Source organism: Rana temporaria, chromosome 5, assembly GCF_905171775.1.
Source record: "Rana temporaria chromosome 5, aRanTem1.1, whole genome shotgun sequence".
Taxonomy (NCBI): Eukaryota; Metazoa; Chordata; class Amphibia; order Anura; family Ranidae; genus Rana; species Rana temporaria.
The window spans coordinates 118,851,349-118,871,082 of NC_053493.1; positions in this window are offsets into that span (position 1 = coordinate 118,851,349).

The following is a 19,734-nucleotide window of genomic DNA, read 5'->3' on the forward strand; positions in this document are numbered from 1 at the left end:
GGCCGATGGCTCAGTGGGCCGGCTTCAGTAACAGCGGACCACCACCCCCCTTCGTTCCTCTGTCTCTCCCTTCCCGCAGCACTCACCTCCTCTCCCTCAACGCAGAGCTCACCTGGGGGGAGCAAAGAAGCAGAAGGAGGACCAGAGGAGCAGGGGGGATGACAGAGGAGCATGGGGGAGGGGACAAACAGATGACTCCACAGCTATGGCCTGGGAGTTTCTCACTTCTGCCTAATCTTGTCCCATAGGGGGGGGGCACCAAACTGATTCTTTGCCCCGGGTGAAATAATGTCTAGCTTCTCCACTGGTACTGCCTATAAGAGTACCAGCCGTTCTACTCTTATAAAGTAGAACGACTAGTGGCTAGTGAAGGGGGGAGAGGGGGCTTGGGTGGCCAGGGAGGGGGGGCTGCGGTAGTTGTCAGGCCGCCATGGGAGAGACCTGTCAAAGTGGGCCAGTCTGGATGAAGTCCAGGGCCAAATTTGTGTCCCAGTCCAGCCCTGACGCTAGGACCAAAGTAAAGCATGCACCCTCCTTTTCCATTCTCCATAACATGAAGTTTGTAGTCTACAGATACAGCTGAGAATGATGTAAGTAATAAGAGTGCAGCTCAGGAAGTTAGAATCTCACAAGATTTCTGGCAGGGTCATGGGGTATTTTTTGCACAAAACTTTCAATAATATATTTAACAGGCCAAAAGTGTGTAAAAAGGGAAATTTAAAGCAGTATTGAACCCAAAGTAAGCATTTTATTGCAGTTTACCAATTCTTATGCAGCGTACACAAGACCGTTTTTCGGGTTCTAAAAAATGATGTTTTTAAGGGTCTAAAAAAACGATATTTTTTTCAACCCGATCATTAAAACGGCCTTGCATACACACGATCGTGAAAAAAAATGCTCTAGCAAAGCGCGGTGACGTCCAACACGTACGACGGGACTATAAAGGGGAAGTTCCGTTCAGATGACGCCACCCTTTGAGCTGCTTTAGCTGATTTCATGTTAGTAAAAGACGATTCGCGCTTTTCTGTCTGTTACAGCGTGATGAATGTGCTCACTCCATTACGAACGGTAATTTTACCAGAACGAGCGCTCCCGCCTCATAACTTGCTTCTGAGCATGCGCAGATTTTTCACGTTATTAAAGCCCACACACGACCATTTTTTACATCCTTAAAAACGACAACGTTAAAAATGTCGTGAAAAAATAGAGCATGTTCGAAAAAAAAATTGGCCATTATTTAGAACCCGAAAAATGCTCTGAAGCCCACACACAATCAATTTTAATGACATAAAAAAATGGTGGTGGCTGTTTCCTTTTTCCCCTTAATATTGGCAGGAACATTATTGTTCCTCAAAATATGCCAGTGCTTCCTCACTATATTTTTAACACTGGCATGCTGGCATGAATAACTAGTGATAAAGGGACTCCTGAAGGAGTTATCCCCACCTCTACCACATTTGTCCTCTAATAGTCCTACTCTGTCAGTATTCTTAACTAAATCTAGAGTATTGGACAGAGAGTGAGTGGAGTAACCCTTCTCAACAAATCTTTGCATGAGGACCTGAGCCTGCTCTAAAAATGTTGCCTGATCAGTGCAATTTCGTTATAGTCGTAGGTATTGACTTTTTGGTACCGACTTCAGCCACGAGGCATGATGGCAGCTGTCGCTTGGTATAAATGAATTACGGTCAGTATCTTTAAACAAAGTGGAAGTAGTGAATCCTCCATTACCTACAGAAATGTTTAAATCCAAAAAGTTTATTTTTTCTTGGCTGGCCTCATAGCTCAAATGGATACCCCAGTCATTGTCATTCAGGAAATCCATGAACTGCACAAGCTCATCCTTACTACCACTCCCAAGGAGGAGGATGTCGTCAATGTAACGGTCCCAAGGACCACTTGGGATCTAGTTTGAACACAGACGACATCCTCCTCCCATTTGGCCATGAACAGGTTCGCTAAGCTGGGGGCATATTTAGCCCCCATAGCGACGCCCCTGTCCTGCCTGTAAAAGAAGCCATCGAACCAGAAGAATTTATGATTTGCTTCAAATACAAGCAGTTCCATTATATAATCCATCTGTCTGGTTGGAAGATTAGAGTCCCTCCTCAAAAAGTGAGAGACGGCCTCAAAACCCAATCGGTGAGATATGACTGTGTATAGAGAAGTGACATCTGCGGTCACCATCCATAAATCTACTGGGGGCTTGAGGGAAGACAAACAAGTAATGACATGCCGGGTGTCTTTAATATAGGAAGGTATTTCACATACCAAAGGCTGCAAAAAATGATCAATGTACTTGCCCACCCGGGAGGTGATGGAGTCAATCCCACTCACCATGGGTCGTCCCGGGGGGCAAGTCAGACTTTTATGCACCTTTGGCAAGTAGTAAATGATCAAAAAGACTCTCTTTTTTGTTAAGAATATTGAGATCAAAACCTCTCGAGACAATTTTCTCCAAAATCCTCTTATATTTATAACCTGGGTTTAATGTCAAGGGAGTATATGTAGCTTAATCTGAAAGAATCCAATGCATTTCTTTCATAAAGTCGGCTTTATTCAGGACAACTATTCTGCCCCATTTATAAGCGGGGCGGATTACTAGATGTTTATTGGAGCATAAGGATTCAATACCCATTTCAATATCCTTTTTGTTTTTTATCCATTTAATTTGTAACTACTCATCCAAATCTTTAAGGGCTAGATCCCTAAAAACCCTAAGTGATGGTGGAAGGTGATCTGGAGGGTTAAAAACTGAAGCGTTCGATAGGCCAGAATGAACATAGTCTGAGGAAGCATTCCTTGAAGGGTTAGAAGAATTGGAAGCCATGTAACGTTGCACATTTAGCTTGCGAACGTATTTGTGAATATCCATATATGTGTTAAATTTGTTAAGATTTTTAGGTGGAGCATACTTGAGTCCTCTATCAAGTAACGCTAATTCAGAATCTGTTAGGGGGTGCAAAGGAATAGGGAAGGAGTAGTTATAGATTTCCAAAATCTAGAAATGAGCTGCCTCGCTAATGAGAGGAAAAATCTTAAAAGGCTTGATATCTGAGATTTATCAGAACCCGGCAAAATAGATAACAGGGCTATTGTAGGGGAAGAGACTCATCAAAGATATTAGTATATAGCTGAAAGATCGTAGTCCAGAATGGGAGGATCAGGTCAAAATCCCATCAGATGTGCACGTATGTTTTCCTCTCTCTGCGACTACGCCAGCAGATGTTCCAAGATGTTGGAAAAATACAGTTTTAAAAACATGATTAATTTTTTTTCATTCAAATTATTGTTCTTAGCCACTTCAACAAATGGTCTAGGCAGACATGGGTATATTAGTTGTGGATGAGATCTATGAGGCACCCAAATTGTTGTGATATTCTGTACATGCATATATTTAAATACTTGGCTGGTTGACATTGGAAAAATTTAGTCACAGTAACATGTCTGTATCCTTTGTGCTAACAGTTGACAGGGAGGTATGTGAAAAATGGCCTAGGCCAACACAGGGAATGGAACCTCAGATGTGGCAAAATGCTAGATAAGGCTGCAAAGGAAGACACAACTTGATAGACAGAAAGAAATAACTAGTTTGGGTCCTAAATCTCACTAGGAAAAATGTTGGAATGTTATCTGACCAGCACTCTATCACAGGTTTTGACCCTGTATGAGAGTCAAGGTGCCTGAAATAGTGGAGCTTCCAGAGATTTTGGGTTGGTGCTGCTGAGACTGTGACTTTTGTGTTATGTTATGCGTTCAATATTTTTATTAAGTATCAATACATCAATTTAGAACAGGGATTACATCGGTATCTCAAGAGAAGAATCAGCATACATACTGTAATGTACATAAAATTGAGAAAAGGATTCTTGGTGAGGTATGCAGTAATCTAGTCTTAAGCCGATTCCCCTATATAAACAAATAATATTATATTGAGATATTGAGATTTCCCTGTTGATGGTAGAGACCATGAAGTCATCATCCTTTAAAAATGAAAAGTGAAGAGAAGAGCCAAGGTCAAAGGAAGAAGAGGAAAAAAGAGAAGCAAAAGAAGTTAGACTTATATAGATCCCCAGTTTAAACTGAATCTGCAGCAGGAGAATAAGTGTTGAGCTGGATTTGCATATATTAAGCCCAGGGGTCCCAAATTTTGTTCAAATTGCTTTACTGTATCATTAATCAGACTGGCATTCTTCTCATGAACCATAGTCAACAAGATTTTATGCTTAGCTTGGGTCAAAGAAACTGAGGATTTTTTCCATGCTCCTGCTATTAAACCTTTAGCTGCAAAAAAAAGAAGAATATCAGCCTCTGTAGGGTGCGAGGGGTATCAGCAAGAGATTCATTGAGTAAAGCTATTTGAGGTTTTTGCTGTATATACAGTATAGCCCCGTAACTTGCAGGAGCAAGGAAAAAGTCCATTCCAGTACTGTCTGAATTCAGGGCATTCACACCGGGTCTTTTTATCTGTTATTCTTCTATGCTTCTTTGTTTCTTTCTATGACTTATACATCAAGGAGTGTCACGTGACAGTTTGTTATTCCAGAATAAATGCAGCGCTGAAGAATTCTTTTAAAAATTGCAAATTATGCGTCAATGTGATGAGAACACAGTGACCTGTGAGTGAGTGTCCATTTGAAACATCAAACACAAGGAAAACACAAAAACAAAAAGTCCATCAATAGGGGGTGTATGGCCACATCCTCATCATTGGAAAAACTTTCTGCATGATAAAATCAGGAGTAGATGGAATACTCTTACCAGATTCTGTGGATCTGCTTGTCAGCGACAACAGATCGTAAACGCATGTAACGACTCCACACGACTCTGCTCAGCTGGACGATGGCACGATGTTAGACTCACCACGGGGTATCCTGATGGATGGCTGTGAGCCTGGACTGGAACCTCACCGTGGGTATACTTGCTCCAACTCCAATTCGTGAACAGGGACAGAGGGTCAGCTTGTTGAAACGCCAACTGGTGATGTAAACAGTGGTGTCCACTGATGCAAGGTGCACACAGACGTGGAGTTTGAAAAAACTTTGTATCCAAGCAAGTCATGCAGGGAAAAGAAAGAAAAACAATGCTCCGGATGGTGCAGGTAAAAGAGGATAGGTTTTATTGTAATAAAACCAAAAACATAAAAGTGATCACTTCAGTATAAAAGGAAAGTAAAAGCAATATGGGGTGCAGATATAGCAGGCCCGACGCGTTTCGTCCAAGTGGACTTCAACTGGGGCAACTGTGTTACCGTGTGTACACCCTGGGACACAGACGCATTGCTGCAATCAGCTATATGGCTTTTACTAATGCCCTATGCAAATGCTGCTAAGGAAGGGTTCCTTTGTGAAAGCTCCCTTACATTGCTGCTTTGCTGCCATCTGCTGTCCCAGTTTGTCCAGGACCTCATAGAAATAGTCTGAGTTACAACTCCCCCTGTGGTGTATAATTTCCATTCCTTGGATTTTTATTTTTGATCCTTTCGATCTACCCAAGATTCTCGATATGTGAAAGCCTTTACCCAAGCTTATTTCTCGACCTGTTTGTCTCCACCTGTGTCTTATATGCCCCGTGGATGCATCCGCCAGAGGACCATCAGTCATATAAGTCTCTATCTCTCTGCTAAATTTATATTCCTCATCCTCGCCCTGAAGAAGCCCCACGGCGAAACGTGCGTTGGCGACTTCCGAGGAATGTACAGTGGTCACTTGCTGTTGATCAATTTGTGATAATTTTTTTGTATTTAATTTTATTTTCTGTATATCTTGTTTAATTTATTTATATGCTATTAAATTATATATTTTTTTTACAAAACCATACTTCCTTGGCCTGAAAGTCTGACCATCAATGTCCACTTGCTTGATATTGTTTCTTCCCTAATATAATTACAGATGTGGCCCATGTGAGTGCTATCCTTGTGTTTCCACTTTAACCTTTTTTCCCCCCCGTGTCTTCCTTCCCCCCTCCCCTTCTCTCTTTTTTCCTCTTTTCTCATTTTTTTCTTTTTTCCTTTTTTCTTTCTTCCTACTCTTCCTCTTGGTCCTTTAACCCCCCCCCCCCCTTCTTTGAACCAGGGCTTTAGCCATGTTTTAGTGGTCTTTGCTCTAACCCATCAATCAATCTCTTTCACATAATATTATTTCTTCTTTGTCCTTTATTTGTTTGTATTTTGTAGTGGAAGGCATCTCTTTTATAAATTTTGCTTGCTATCTGTTACATACAAGAACACATAGGGGTTATTTACGAAAGGCAAATTCACTTTGCATTAAAAGTGCAAACTACAAGTGCAAAGTGCACTTGAAAGTGCACTTGGAAGTGCAGTCACTGTAAATCGGAGGGGGAGATCTGAAATGAGGGGAAGCTGTGCTGATTTTTTTATCCAATCATGTGCAAGCTAAAATGCAGTTTTTCATTTTCCTTGCATGTCCCCCTCGGATCTACAGTGACTGCACTTCCAAGTACACTTTCAGTGCAATTACAAGTGCACTCTGCACTTGTAGTTTGCACTTGTATTTCAAAGTGGATTTGCCTTTAGTAAATAACCCCCATAGTCACTTCTCCTTTCATTTACTACAGATATCATAAAGATATCATAAGTAAAAATTCCTCTGGCACTGAACACTTGTCACATGTAATAAATTAGATCTTAACACACTGTTCCCAGGCACTATGAATTGGAAAGGTCCATACACACTGTGATTTTAAAGTACATTATGCACACAATCTCCAGGTGATGAAAATATCCCATCCCATAATTACTTCATAATGCAGCAAATGCATAGACGCAGGCAGAGGAAGAATACTATCAATGTAATTTTGTGTGCACAGCAGCCAATTTATCAGCTGGCTGACAAGGAAAATGAATAGCTGTGGTGTCAGTATGGTGTATTTCTGATCTGTACGACAATGAATAAATTGCTCTATGCAAATATAATCCGTTGATTCCAGTGAGCCCAGTGAGAGAAAACTAAGACAAAATTGCCAATATAGGTTGTGTTTTTCATAAACCGAGATATTTTTTTTTACAAAGTAAGAACCCAGATATTTTTCAGTTTCAGTGTTACTTTACAGGGGACTGCAGAATGTTGATATAGTTAAAATCAGGTACAGTAAAACCTTGGATTGCGAGCATAATTCGTAAACACACAGCTCCCGGTCCTGTCAGGCCGAGTACTCACGAGCAGACATGTCCGATGAAACCGGTCCGCGGACCGTTTTCATCGGACATGTCTGCCCGGGGACTTCTGTTCGATGGCTGTACACACCATCGAACAGAAGTCCGCGCGTAAACAATACGCGGGGCGTGTCCGCGGTGTCGCCGCGTCGATGACGCGGTGTCGCCGTGACAATGACGCGGCGACGTGGGCGGCCTGCCTTTAAAATGCTTCCACGCATGCGTCGAAGTCATTCGACGCATGCGAGGGATGGCGGGCGGCCGGACATGTACGGTAGGTCTGTACAGACGACCGTACATGTCGGGGGACAGGTTTCCAGCGGACTGTTTTAAAGCAAGTCCAGGAAACAGTTGTCCGCTGGAAACCTGTCCGATCCGCCCGAAAATGGTCCGCTCATGCCTACACACGGCCAAACATGTCTGCTGAAACTGGTCCGCGGACCAGTTTCAGCAGACATGTTTGGTCGTGAGTACGGGGCCTCAGGGGAGAAATGCCTGACCGTCTGTTCATACAATGTATGAACAGCGATCAGTCATTTTCCCTAGTGAGGCCACCCCCCTACAGTTAGAACACACCCAGGGAACATACTTAACCACTTCCCCGCCCCCTAGTGTTAACCCCTTCCCTGCCAGTGGCATTTTTATAGTAATCCAATGCATTTTTATAGCACTGATCACTATAAAAATGTCAATGATCCCAAAAATGTGTCAAAAGTGTCCGAAGTGTCCGCCATAATGTTGCAGTACCGAAAAAAAAATCGCTGATCGCCGCCATTACTAGTAAAAAAAAATATTAATAAAAATGACATAAAACTACCCCCTATTTTGTAAACGCTATAACGTTTGCGCAAACCAATCAATAAATGTTTATTGCGTTTTTTTTTTATAAAAAATATGTAGAACAATACGTATCGGTCTAAACTGAGGTAAAAAAATTTTTTTTTATATATTTTTGGGGGATATTTATAATAGCAAAAAATAAAAAAAACGTTTTTTTTTCAAAATTATCGCTCTATTTTTGTTTAAAGCGCAAAAAATAAAAACCGCAGAGGTGATCAAATACCACCAAAAGAAAGCTCTATTTGTGGGGAAAAAATTATGTTTGGGAGCCACGTCGCACGACAGCGCAATTGTCAGTTAAAGCGATGCAGTGCCGAATCGCAAAAAGTGCTCTGGTCTTTGACCAGCAATATGGTCCGGGGGTTAAATGGTTAAATGTAACCATATTGCTACATTTAGAGGCACCTCTCTTTTCTTTTATAATCTGTTATGACATGACGCTACGTGAATATTGAGACATCGCTTGTGTATCAATTCAGAATTTATTTAAAAATGTTGCTTGTTTTGCAAAACGCTCTCAAATCAAGTTACTCTATGTGACGGTATCGGTATGATATCCCCGTCAACGTTCCCTTCTTCCCATAACGACAATCACCCCAATATTCCACGAGGAGGGATATCCCTGGAATCGCCCAGAAAGCCACACATGAGACAAGCTTACTGCTGGAACAAGACACTTTATTGACACAAAAACTCAGCTTATATGTGGTTACAGCCTGTTAGGAACGCCCCCCTCACACAGTGGGGTTTCCCATACAGATTATAGGAGACAAGTCGGAGCCGACCATGCAGACATGTTTCTTTAGATAAAGACATCAGCGGAGTTAATTACTAGGTGTAACAGCCTGACCACAATGAAGCAATCAGAATAATTAACATGAGCCCCTTATCTAATCATTGTAAACAGTAAGGCCGGTCTCCTTCCCACACACAATAAATCAATTACCATTTGAACTAGGGAGCTGGCTGAGGAAGGGTCATTAACATGTCAATAGCTTGTGACACATGAACCAAGCAGGGAGATTTACACTGACATCCTTCACAATGGCCCCCCTTTTTCTCCCTGCTCCGGCAAACCCGGTTGGACCTTCCCTGGTCCAGTAGGGTTGACGGGTTCAGAGCTTTTAGTCCGAGGTTAACTCCGTTTGGCGTGACTGACCTCCATTGGTAACTGCTTCCGACTCAGGTATGCTACCGGGTCGTCAGATCACACGCCGGTCAGTCCCCAAGTCTTTGTGCGATCTGCAAAGTCACCAGAAGTCAGTGTGAAGACAGCGAATGGGTCTGTGCGCCGCCGTCTAGGTGTCCCGCTATGGGAGGGGGCAGGTTATGGCTCTGAAGTGACAATCACAGGAGATTCATAAAAAGAAAAAGTTATATTTGTTGAAATGCTGTAGCACTGGTGCTCAGAGTCCGGGGGGGGGGGGGGGGAGAGGGGACTCAGAGCCCCATAAGGTCAGCCACCCCCTGCTCCCTCCGCAGCCGCCGGTTCTCCTCTTTGAGCTTCTCCAGCTCCATCTCCAGTTCATGGAGCCTGGGGGGGTCAGCCCGCTGTGACCTCAGGTGGTTGTTCTCCTCCTCCATGCGGCTTATGCACTCCTCCAGCTCTATGTACTCACGGATCAGATCCTGCTTGCTCATGTCCTGCAGGCTCTCCACGTGGTCCTTCATCATCAGGAACTGGGTGGTGGTGTAAGGGGCCACCGGTGGGCCCTTGGCGAACATCTCGGCCCGCATCTGGGGCACCCGCTGCGATTCCATCTCCTCCAGTCGCTTCTTCTCCTCCCAGGTCCGCTGGTTATATGACTTCCAGGACCTCTTCTTCTTGGAGGGTAGCTGGCGGTGCCTCTTTCTGCCCAGCTCCCTCCAAGGCCCCTCCGGCTCATGGCGGTCGCCCATGACCAGCTGACAATGGTGTTCCCTGTTGTCCGTAATAACAGATTGTACCATGAGGGCTTCGTAAGGGGTGCCCAATGGTTCTTCCGGACCCAGCTCCTGGAGATCCCAAGCCGAGTCTACACAATGGGCTGCTGCTGGTGGGCGGTACCCAGGTTGAGACCAATTTGACCTGGTGTTGTCGTTCATGGGGCAATTCTGCTTGAAGTGACCCAACTGTTTGCACCGGAAGCAGCGTTGTTCGTTGTCCTCCTGGCGTGGGTAGCGAGGGCTAGATGTCATCGGTCTGTTAGGCGGTTGGTATCTAGCGGCTGGTGGGTGTGAGGGCGCCGTTGGTTGTGGAGGTTGTACCCGTGGTGTGACCTGGTTTGTCTTGCGAGTATCCGCATATTCATCCGCCAACTTCGCGGCCTCTGGTAGAGTCATGGGCCTGCGATCTCTCACCCAATCTTTGACATCCGTCTGGATGTGATTGTAAAATTGCTCCAGGAGCATTAGTTGCAAAATGTCCTCTGCGGTGGTGGCCTGGCTGCTGTTAACCCAGTTAGAGGCCGACAGGGACAGCTGGCATGCCCATTCTGCGTAAGAGTCTTTCGTGGTTTTGCGTGAGTCCCTGAACTTCTGTCGGTGGGACTCTGGGGTTACTGCATAACGAGCCAGGAGCGCTTCTTTAACCCGGGCGTAGCTATGGATATCCTGATCTGGCACGGTCCGGAAAGCATCAGAAGCTTTGCCTGACAGTTTGCCTGACAATATTGCAACCCACTCTCTTCTAGCAATTCGGTGCAGGTTACATTGTCGCTCAAAGTCTGCCAGGTAGTTATCAATTTCACAGTCCTTTTCATCAAAAGCTTTAAAAGCGCTAAACGGAATCTTCCTTGCGTCTGCTGTGCTGTACTCACTGTTCGTAGAAGGTGTGGCTGCTTGTTGGACTGCTGCCAGTTTTAACTGTAGCTCTGCGTCCCTTATTTGTTTATCCTTCTGTAGTTCTGCGTCCCTTATTTCTTTAGCCTCCTCCGCTAACAGGTCCATCACTTTCAGAACCACATCCGGCGTTGGGTTCGGGCCGAACCACGCTAGCTTCTCTCTCATTAGCTTGTTGGCTGGCGATTCCTCCTCCTGAATCACTGGTGTCTCCATCTCTTGTACTGCTGGCGTTGCTGCAATCCCGTCCTCCTGGTCTAGCTCCATTAATTCTGCTATGATGACCCGCTTGGTTTTGTTGCTAGCGATCCTTCCACGAACTTCCAGTAGTTCTTCCAGTGTCTGCTTGGAATCCGGGTGTGAAGGGGAATAGAAGGGAAAAATCCCGCTGCTACCAACCAATTGTGACGGTATCGGTATGATATCCCCGTCAACGTTCCCTTCTTCCCATAACGACAATCACCCCAATATTCCACGAGGAGGGATATCCCTGGAATCGCCCAGAAAGCCACACATGAGACAAGCTTACTGCTGGAACAAGACACTTTATTGACACAAAAACTCAGCTTATATGTGGTTACAGCCTGTTAGGAACGCCCCCCTCACACAGTGGGGTTTCCCATACAGATTATAGGAGACAAGTCGGAGCCGACCATGCAGACATGTTTCTTTAGATAAAGACATCAGCGGAGTTAATTACTAGGTGTAACAGCCTGACCACAATGAAGCAATCAGAATAATTAACATGAGCCCCTTATCTAATCATTGTAAACAGTAAGGCCGGTCTCCTTCCCACACACAATAAATCAATTACCATTTGAACTAGGGAGCTGGCTGAGGAAGGGTCATTAACATGTCAATAGCTTGTGACACATGAACCAAGCAGGGAGATTTACACTGACATCCTTCACACTCTAAAACCAAGGTTTTACTGTACTAACATTAGCTGTATTTAAAAGTATGTTTCATTATCACAAAATCTTTTATTAAACACACACAACATTACGGGGGTGGTTTAGTGGCGAGAACCACAGTACTGGGGGTCTATGGGATAGATCAGACTGCTGTACAGCTGCCGATCACTTCTACCTGTGGAATCTATATTTTTTCATTTAGTTAGCTTGACCAACCCACAGCAACAACACCGCAGTCTGGTTAATTTCATTTTGAAATAGGTAGCTTTAGTAATGACAATGCTTCATCAAATAGTAAAAGACCAATATTGACTGACAGATAGAAATTTGCCAGTAGTACGGTGTGGCTTTCCTGTTATTAACCACTTCAGGACTGAGCCTCTTTTTCAGAAATGTTGTTTACAAGTTAAAAACATATTTTTTTTGCTAGAATCCCCAAACATTATAAAAAAATTCGAACACCCCAGAGAATAAAATGGCGCTCATTGCAAAGCTATATGTCACACCGTATTTTCGCAGCGGTCTTACAAGCACACTTTTTTGGGGAAAAAATAAAATTTTTTGATTTTTAAAATAAGACAAGAGTAAAGTTATCCCAATTGTTTTTTATATTGTGAAAGATAATGTTACGCCGAGTAAATTGATACCCAACATGTCACACTTCAAAATTGCGCCTGCTCGTGGAATGGCAACAAACTTTTACCCTTAAAAATTTCCATAGGCGACGTTTAAAAAATTCTACAGGTTGCATGTTTTGAGTTACAGAGAAGGTCTAGAGCTAGAATTATTGCTATTGTTATTTTCTAAATAGGTTTTTTTAAGGTAGTGGATTGTTGGTTCACTTACCATTTCTTTCGATTTCCCTTCTAAATGTTTTTTTTCTTAGTTTTCTTTGTCTGAATTTCTCACTTCCTGTTCCTCCTCAGTAAGCTGTTCTGGCTGACTAACCCCCAGCTAGAACAGCTCGGATTATGGGGGCAAGCTTACTGAGGAGAAACAGGAAGTGAGAAATTCAGACAAAGAAAAATCTAGAAGGGAAATCGAAGGAAAAGATTGGTGAACCAACAATGCACTAGCTTTACAACACCTTTAAGAGCTATGGGCGGAAGTGACGTTTTGACGTCGCTCCCGCCCTGCTATGGTATGGAGACGGGTGGGGGCCATCTTCCCCTCACTCGTCTCCATACCCAGCACGAGAGAGGACCCGATCACCTCCGCTGCTACCGATGGCTCCGGTAAGCGGCAGAGGGCGTGGGAGAGTGGCGGGAGGACAGGCCTCTCCCACCGCAGATAACGGTGATCTAGCGGTGAATCCACCGCATAGACCACCATTATCGTAAACCGGACCACTCACTGAAGAGATGGATACCTGGGTTATGGCAGCTAGCTACTGCCATAACAGAGATATCCATTTTTAAAGTGCCAACGTATATATACAGTGGGCGGTCCGGAAGTGGTTAAGAATTAAAATGTATGTTACCACTACATTTCATATTCCTGATATATGTCTGTGGCACCATGTACTTGTATTAAAAATTAAATAAACAACCAATGTGCCGCACTACTAATTACCTCTGATACAACATGTGTATTCCAATCAGATACAAAGTAATAAAACAACCCAAGACAATCCTGAAACTATTTGATACATAGCATATGCCAATTTACAATATGTGTCCTTGTAAAAGGTATATTTAGACTTTATAGTGGTTAAAGTAAAATAAGGAAAAGACAAAAAGTCCAATAATTGGTTGAGGTGCTAGTAATCACCTCTACTCCTCTGCATACCTCTCAAAGTGCTCAATATTTCTTGACTGGTGATAACACCCCACTCGTAAATGGTGAAAACTTCAGAAGAACGGACAGCCGCACTCCAAAAAAATCTGTATTGTAAAATCAATGGTAAAATGCACTACAAAAGGCAGCAAAAATAGGGAAAACAGCCTACGCGTTTCACACTGGATCAGTGCTTAATCATGGCTGTGAAACGCATAGGCTGTTTTCCCTATTTTTGCTGCCTTTTGTAGTGCATTTTACTATTGATTTTACAATAAAGACAACTCAAGAGTTTTTTTGGAGTGCGGCCATCCATTCTTCCGAAGTTTTCACCATTTGCCTTGTGCATTGCCGGCACCCTTGGTTTCCTGAGAGGTTCTTGATTGCTTAGTATACCCATCTGGAGCAGTGATTCCCTTCCCCAACACCCCACTTGTGTTCCCCTTTTCTTGGGTATATAGTACTCATGAGATTAGACTCATATAAGAGCCTGACGGCTGTCACTGGGGCTGGTTCACACAGCTCCGGGATGGCTGCGGAGCAAATTGCACAGGAGTCTTGTGCATCTTCTGGTCCATTTCAGGTCCGAATTCACCCAAAAATTTCGACCAAAATTGGACCTGAAATTGTGAACGGGGACACACCGAATACCCGCTTTGAGTCGCTCCGCATGGAGATGTGAACCCACCCAGTTTTACTTTATTAACTTAGCATGATGACATTCACAGGTAACAGTCCAACATAAAGTGTAGTCTTTGATTAAAGCGGAGTTCCGCTTGCAAACAAAAAATATAAAAGTCAACAGCTACAAATACTGCAGCTGCTGACTGTTATAATAAGGACACTTACCTGTCCAGGGCACCCGTGATGTCCTCACCCAAAGCCGGGTCATCCTTTGGCTCCAGGTGGAGGTGCCGGCATCTTAAAGTGGTTGTATACCCCACTTTTTTACTTTTACCTACAGATAAGCCCATAATAAGGCTTACCTGTAGGTATAAAGAATATCTCCTAAACCTGTATGGTTTAGGAGATATTCCCCCCGCAATGTGCCGCTGATTGCAGCTGGACCTTGCCGAATTGAAGTCTCCCGCGCGCATGCCAATCACAGCGCTGGAGCGGCGATACCCGGAAGACACGCCGAAGCAAGATGACATCTCGCTCGGCGTGGACCAGGTAAGTTCTCTTCACCTCGTTTTAAGGTAAGTATTTCGTAATGAGCTAGTATGCGGTGCATACTAGCTCATTATGGCTTTTCCTTTACAGGTGTAAAAAATAAAATAAAAAAAATAACAGGGTATACAACTGCTTTAAGTAAGGGAATCAGGAAGTGAAGCCTTGTGGCTTCACAGCCTGTTTCCCTACTGTGCATGTGTGAATCGCGCGGCACGTTCTGACTGGTTCCTGCTGTTTTCTGGGACCTGTGTGTCTCCCAGAAGATAGTGGGGGGGACAGAGGAAGGGCCGGACAAGACGTAGATCGCCGGAAGTGGAAGCAAATAACTGTATTACACAGATATCTGCTCCCCCCTGAAAGGTGCCAAATGTGACACTGGTAGGGGGAGGAAACGTATAGGTGGAAATTTCATTTTTGGGTGGAACAATTTAACATCCCTAGTTCCTAACTTCAGGCTTCCATAGTTACATAGTTAAATAGTTAGTCAGGTTGAAAAAAGACACAAGTCCATCCAGTTCAACCATAAAAAAAAAAATATATCATACAATCCCATATACCCAATTCTATACGCACAGTTAATCCAGAGGAAGGCAAAAAAAAAAAAACAGCAGAGCATGATTTAATTTGCTACAGCAGGGGAAAAAAAATCCTTCCTGATCCCCCAAGAGGCAATCTGATTTTCCCAGGATAAACTTTACATATAAATGTTAGTACCCAGTTATATTATGTACATTTAGGAAAGTATCCATAGCTTTCTTAAAGCAATCTACTGAGCTGGCCAGAACCACCTCTGGAGGGAGTCTATTCCACATTTTCACAGCTCTTACTGTGAAGAATCCTTTCCATATTTGGAGATGAAATCTCTTTTCTTCTAGATGTAAAGAGTTCCCCCTTGTCCTCTGTGTTGAATGTAAAGTGAATAACTCAACACCAAGTTAACTATATGGACCCCTTGTATATTTGTACATGTGGATCATATCCCCCCCCTATTCTCCTCTTCTCAAGAGAGAATAAATTCAGTTCCTCTAATCTTTCCTTATAGCTGAGTTCCTCCATGCCTCTTATCAGTTTGGTTGCCCTTCTCTGCACTTTCTCCAGTTCTCCGATATCTTTTTTGAGAACTGGTGCCCAAAACTGAACTGCATATTTATCTCATTTATCTGAACAACCCCTTTTGTTTACATTGGATCGATGTGGGATTCGCTTTCTGGGAACTGCAGCTGAGGATCCAGTTTTCTCAGTGGTTTACACTATGCACAGTTGACCCTTTGAGCATACGTTATTCAGGGTTCACTGCCTCCGGTAAGCCTCTTCTTCATTGGTTGGTGGCGGTCACTTCTATTGCACTTGTTTCATTCAAGACCATTGGGAGTACTATTACTTTGACTCACATTGAACTTTTTAATCATTACTTTCACTTATTAGTGATTTTTGTATTCATTTATATATTCAGTTTTTCATAATCAATTTGCTTAATTGTTCATTGATTTCCACTGGTGTACACTATATTTTATTATATTTAGGTGTTACTTCATTTGTTAAGCGCTACACTTTTTATGTTTGTTCAGGGCTGTATTCATGCTCCTATCTGCATGGTTTCTGCCCACTATCCAGCACTTTCCATAGTTGCTAGGGCACAGGGAAACTTCAAGACAGCATGAGCAGCATCTCTGTTAAGCAGAGAAAACAAAAAAGATTATACACTAATTCTAGGACCTACCTAGGTGCTACATTCATTACCTGTTTATGTTTGGGAAAATCCAATTCATAGGCTACTGTTTCTGTTGAACGTTAATTTTGTTTAGTAAAGGTGGACTGCAAGCCCTAAACCACAGTTTGGACTGTGGTGCACTCAATAAAAATGCCTTTACAATTGAGCTAATGATCCCAAATATCACTGTATAGCCATGTATGAGTATGTGTGTCTTTCACCAACTTGCATCCTATTTCTTGACAGCTGTCACTAATGCCCTGTACACACGATCGGTTCATCCGATGAAAACGGACTGATGGATTTTTTCATTAGAAATCCGATAAAGCTGACGTTCATCAGTCTTGACCATCATTTAAAAATCTGATCGTGTCCAACGCGGTGACGTAAAACACAACGACATGCAGAGAAAAATTAAGTTCAATGCTTCCAAGCATGCGTCGGCTTGATTCTGAGCATGCGTGGATTTTTAACCGATGGATTTCCCCACAGACGATTGTTTTTTTTAACCATCAGAAAATGTTAAAACAGGTTCTATTTTTTTTTCACCGATGGGAAAAAAACGATGGGGCCCACACACGATCGGTTCGTCCGATGAAAATGGTCCATCGGACCGTTTTCATCAAACAAACCGATTGTGTATAAAGGGCATAACACTTGTATTTATTGATACTGGGCTAGATTCAGATAGGTTAGCGGATCTTTAGATCTGCGTAACCTATCTCATTTACGATACGCCGCCGCAAGTTTTTGAGGCAAGTGCTTTATTCAGAAAGCACTTGCCTGTAAAGTTGCGGCGGCGTAGCGTAAATCCCCCAGCCAAATTCAAATTCGGCGGGTAGGGGGCGTGTAAAATTTAAATCAGGCGCGTCCCCGCACCGAACAAACGGCGCATGCGCCGTCCGTAAAATTTCCCAGCGTGCATTGCTCCAAATGACGTCGCACGGACGTCATTGGTTTCGACGTGAGCGTAACTTACGTCCAACTCTTTTGTGATTCGACTTACGCAAACGACGTAAAATTTCAAAACTCGGCACGGGAACGACGGCCATACTTAACATAGGATACCCCTCACATAGCAGGGGTAACTGTACGCCGGAAAAAGCCGAATGCAAACGACGTAAAAAAAAATGCGCCGGGCGGTCGTTCGTTTCTGAATCGGCGTAAATCCTCATTTGCATATTTGTCGCGTAAACAAATGGAAGCGCCACCTAGCGGACGGCCTGGAATTGCAGCCTAAGATCCGACGGTGTAAGTCACTTACACCTGTCGGATCTTAGGGATATCTATGCGTAACCTGATTCTATGAATCAGGCGCATAGATACGACCAACGGAACCCAGAGATACGACGGCGTATCAGGAGATACGCTGTCGTATCTCTTTCTGAATCTGCCCCACTATGTATAGGTATAAATAACACTGCCTCTTTTATCCTTACTCTCATCATTCCAGTTTTTCAGGATGCTTGCTCTATTGTCATACCAGTTTTACCAAGTCTGTGTTCCACAGACAGATTCTCAGAAGAGCTAAGTTTAGCACATTCATTCATTTTAACATACTTTTGTGAGTATAAGTTGAATACCAGCTACAGTCATACTCTTTTTAAAGTTTTAAATAGGACAGGGAAGGGTTAACATTTTCATAATTTTTATCTTTTTAGTCAAACAAGTTTATTAAAGTGGTTTTAAAACCCATGTTCCATGAATCTGAAAGGCTATTATATGCTCATAAGCATTACCATATGTAGTAGATTGCATCATTTTCACCATTTTGTTTTGCAGAATTGCATGCTCAATGTTTGCTTATTTTTTTCGTAATTTCAGCTAAAATTCCAGGACTGTTTACTATTTCTACAGTTAGAATTCTAGGTCCTTTGCATGCAAAAAGTGCTATTTATTCTAACCTTTCTTGACCTACATAAAGGGCATATGTAAAATGACCTCTTGGCATTCATTACAATTGTTAAGGACATGGGTCCTACTTGTTCTATTTGTTCTAATTGTTAAAACTCGGCTGACCCTAGACCGCCAATAAGAAGTTTTATATAGCAACAGTATTATACTTTCTAGGAGATTTTTTTAGCATTACCTCTCCCTGTTAGAACTTTAGATATACCCTCAATATTAATATCAGGGATTTTCCCGACCCTGCTCTACCCTCATGCCTTCTTACCACTCCTTTAGTTTATGTTACCTCCCCACCAGGCAGTGGCGTCACTAGGGTTGGTGTCACCCGGTGCGGTGAAACATGGTGTCACCCCCCCCCCCCAGCAGGATAGGCAGTAGGGCATTATGCGCCTCTCATGCTGTCGTCCCCCAGCCAGCCGCAGTGCTATTTGATAGTGTCACCCAGGGCATTCTTCGCAGGGAAAAGGTGCACAAATTCAACCTTGCACCACACCTTCCCCCAAAGTAGGGGGTGAGCGTGCCACAGCAACTGGGTGTGGGAGGGTCCTAAAGGGTCATTAAATACCATGAGGGTGCTACATACAGAGTGCAGAGTTCAGGTGGGTGCAGGGTACAGAGTGCAGGGTGCAGGTGGGTACAGAGGGCTGGGTGCAGGTAGGTGCAGGGGGGTACAGAGGGCAGGGTGCAGGTTGCAGGTGTGGTACAGAGGGCAGGGTTCAGGTGAGTGCAGGGTGCAGAGTGCAGGTGGGTACAGAGTGCAGGTAGGTGGTGGGTGCAGGGTGCAAGTGGGTAGAGAGTGCAGGGTGCAGGTGGGTACAGGGTTCAGGGTGAAGAATGCAGGTGGGTGCAGGAGGGTGCAGAGGGGTACAGAGGGATGGGTGCACAGTGCAGGTGGGTGGTAGATGCAGGTGGGTGGTGGGTGCAGGTGGGTACAGAGTGTAGGTGGGTACAGAGTGTAGGTGGGTACAGAGTTCAGGCGGGTACAGAGTGCAGGTGGGTGGTGGGTTCAGGGTGCAAGTGGGTGCAGGTGGGTTCAGGGTGCAGGTGGGTACAGGGTGCAGGGTGAAGAATGCAGGTGGGTGCAGGGGGGTACAGAGGGATGGGTGCACAGTGCAGGTGGGTGGTAGATGCAGGTGGGTGGGGGGTGCAGGGGGGTACAGAGGAATGGGTGCAGGTGGGTGGTAGATACAGGTGGGTGCAGGGGGTACAGAGGGATGGGTGCACAGTGCAGGTGGGTGGTAGATGCAGGTGGGTGGTGGGTGCAGGGGGGTGCAGGTGGGGACAGAGTGCAGGTGGGTACAGAGTGCAGATGGGTACAGAGTGCAGATGGGTTCAGGTTGCAAGTGGGTGCAGGTGGGTACAGGGTGCAGGCAGGTACAGGTTGCAGGGTGAAGAATGCAGGTGGGTGCAGGGGGTAC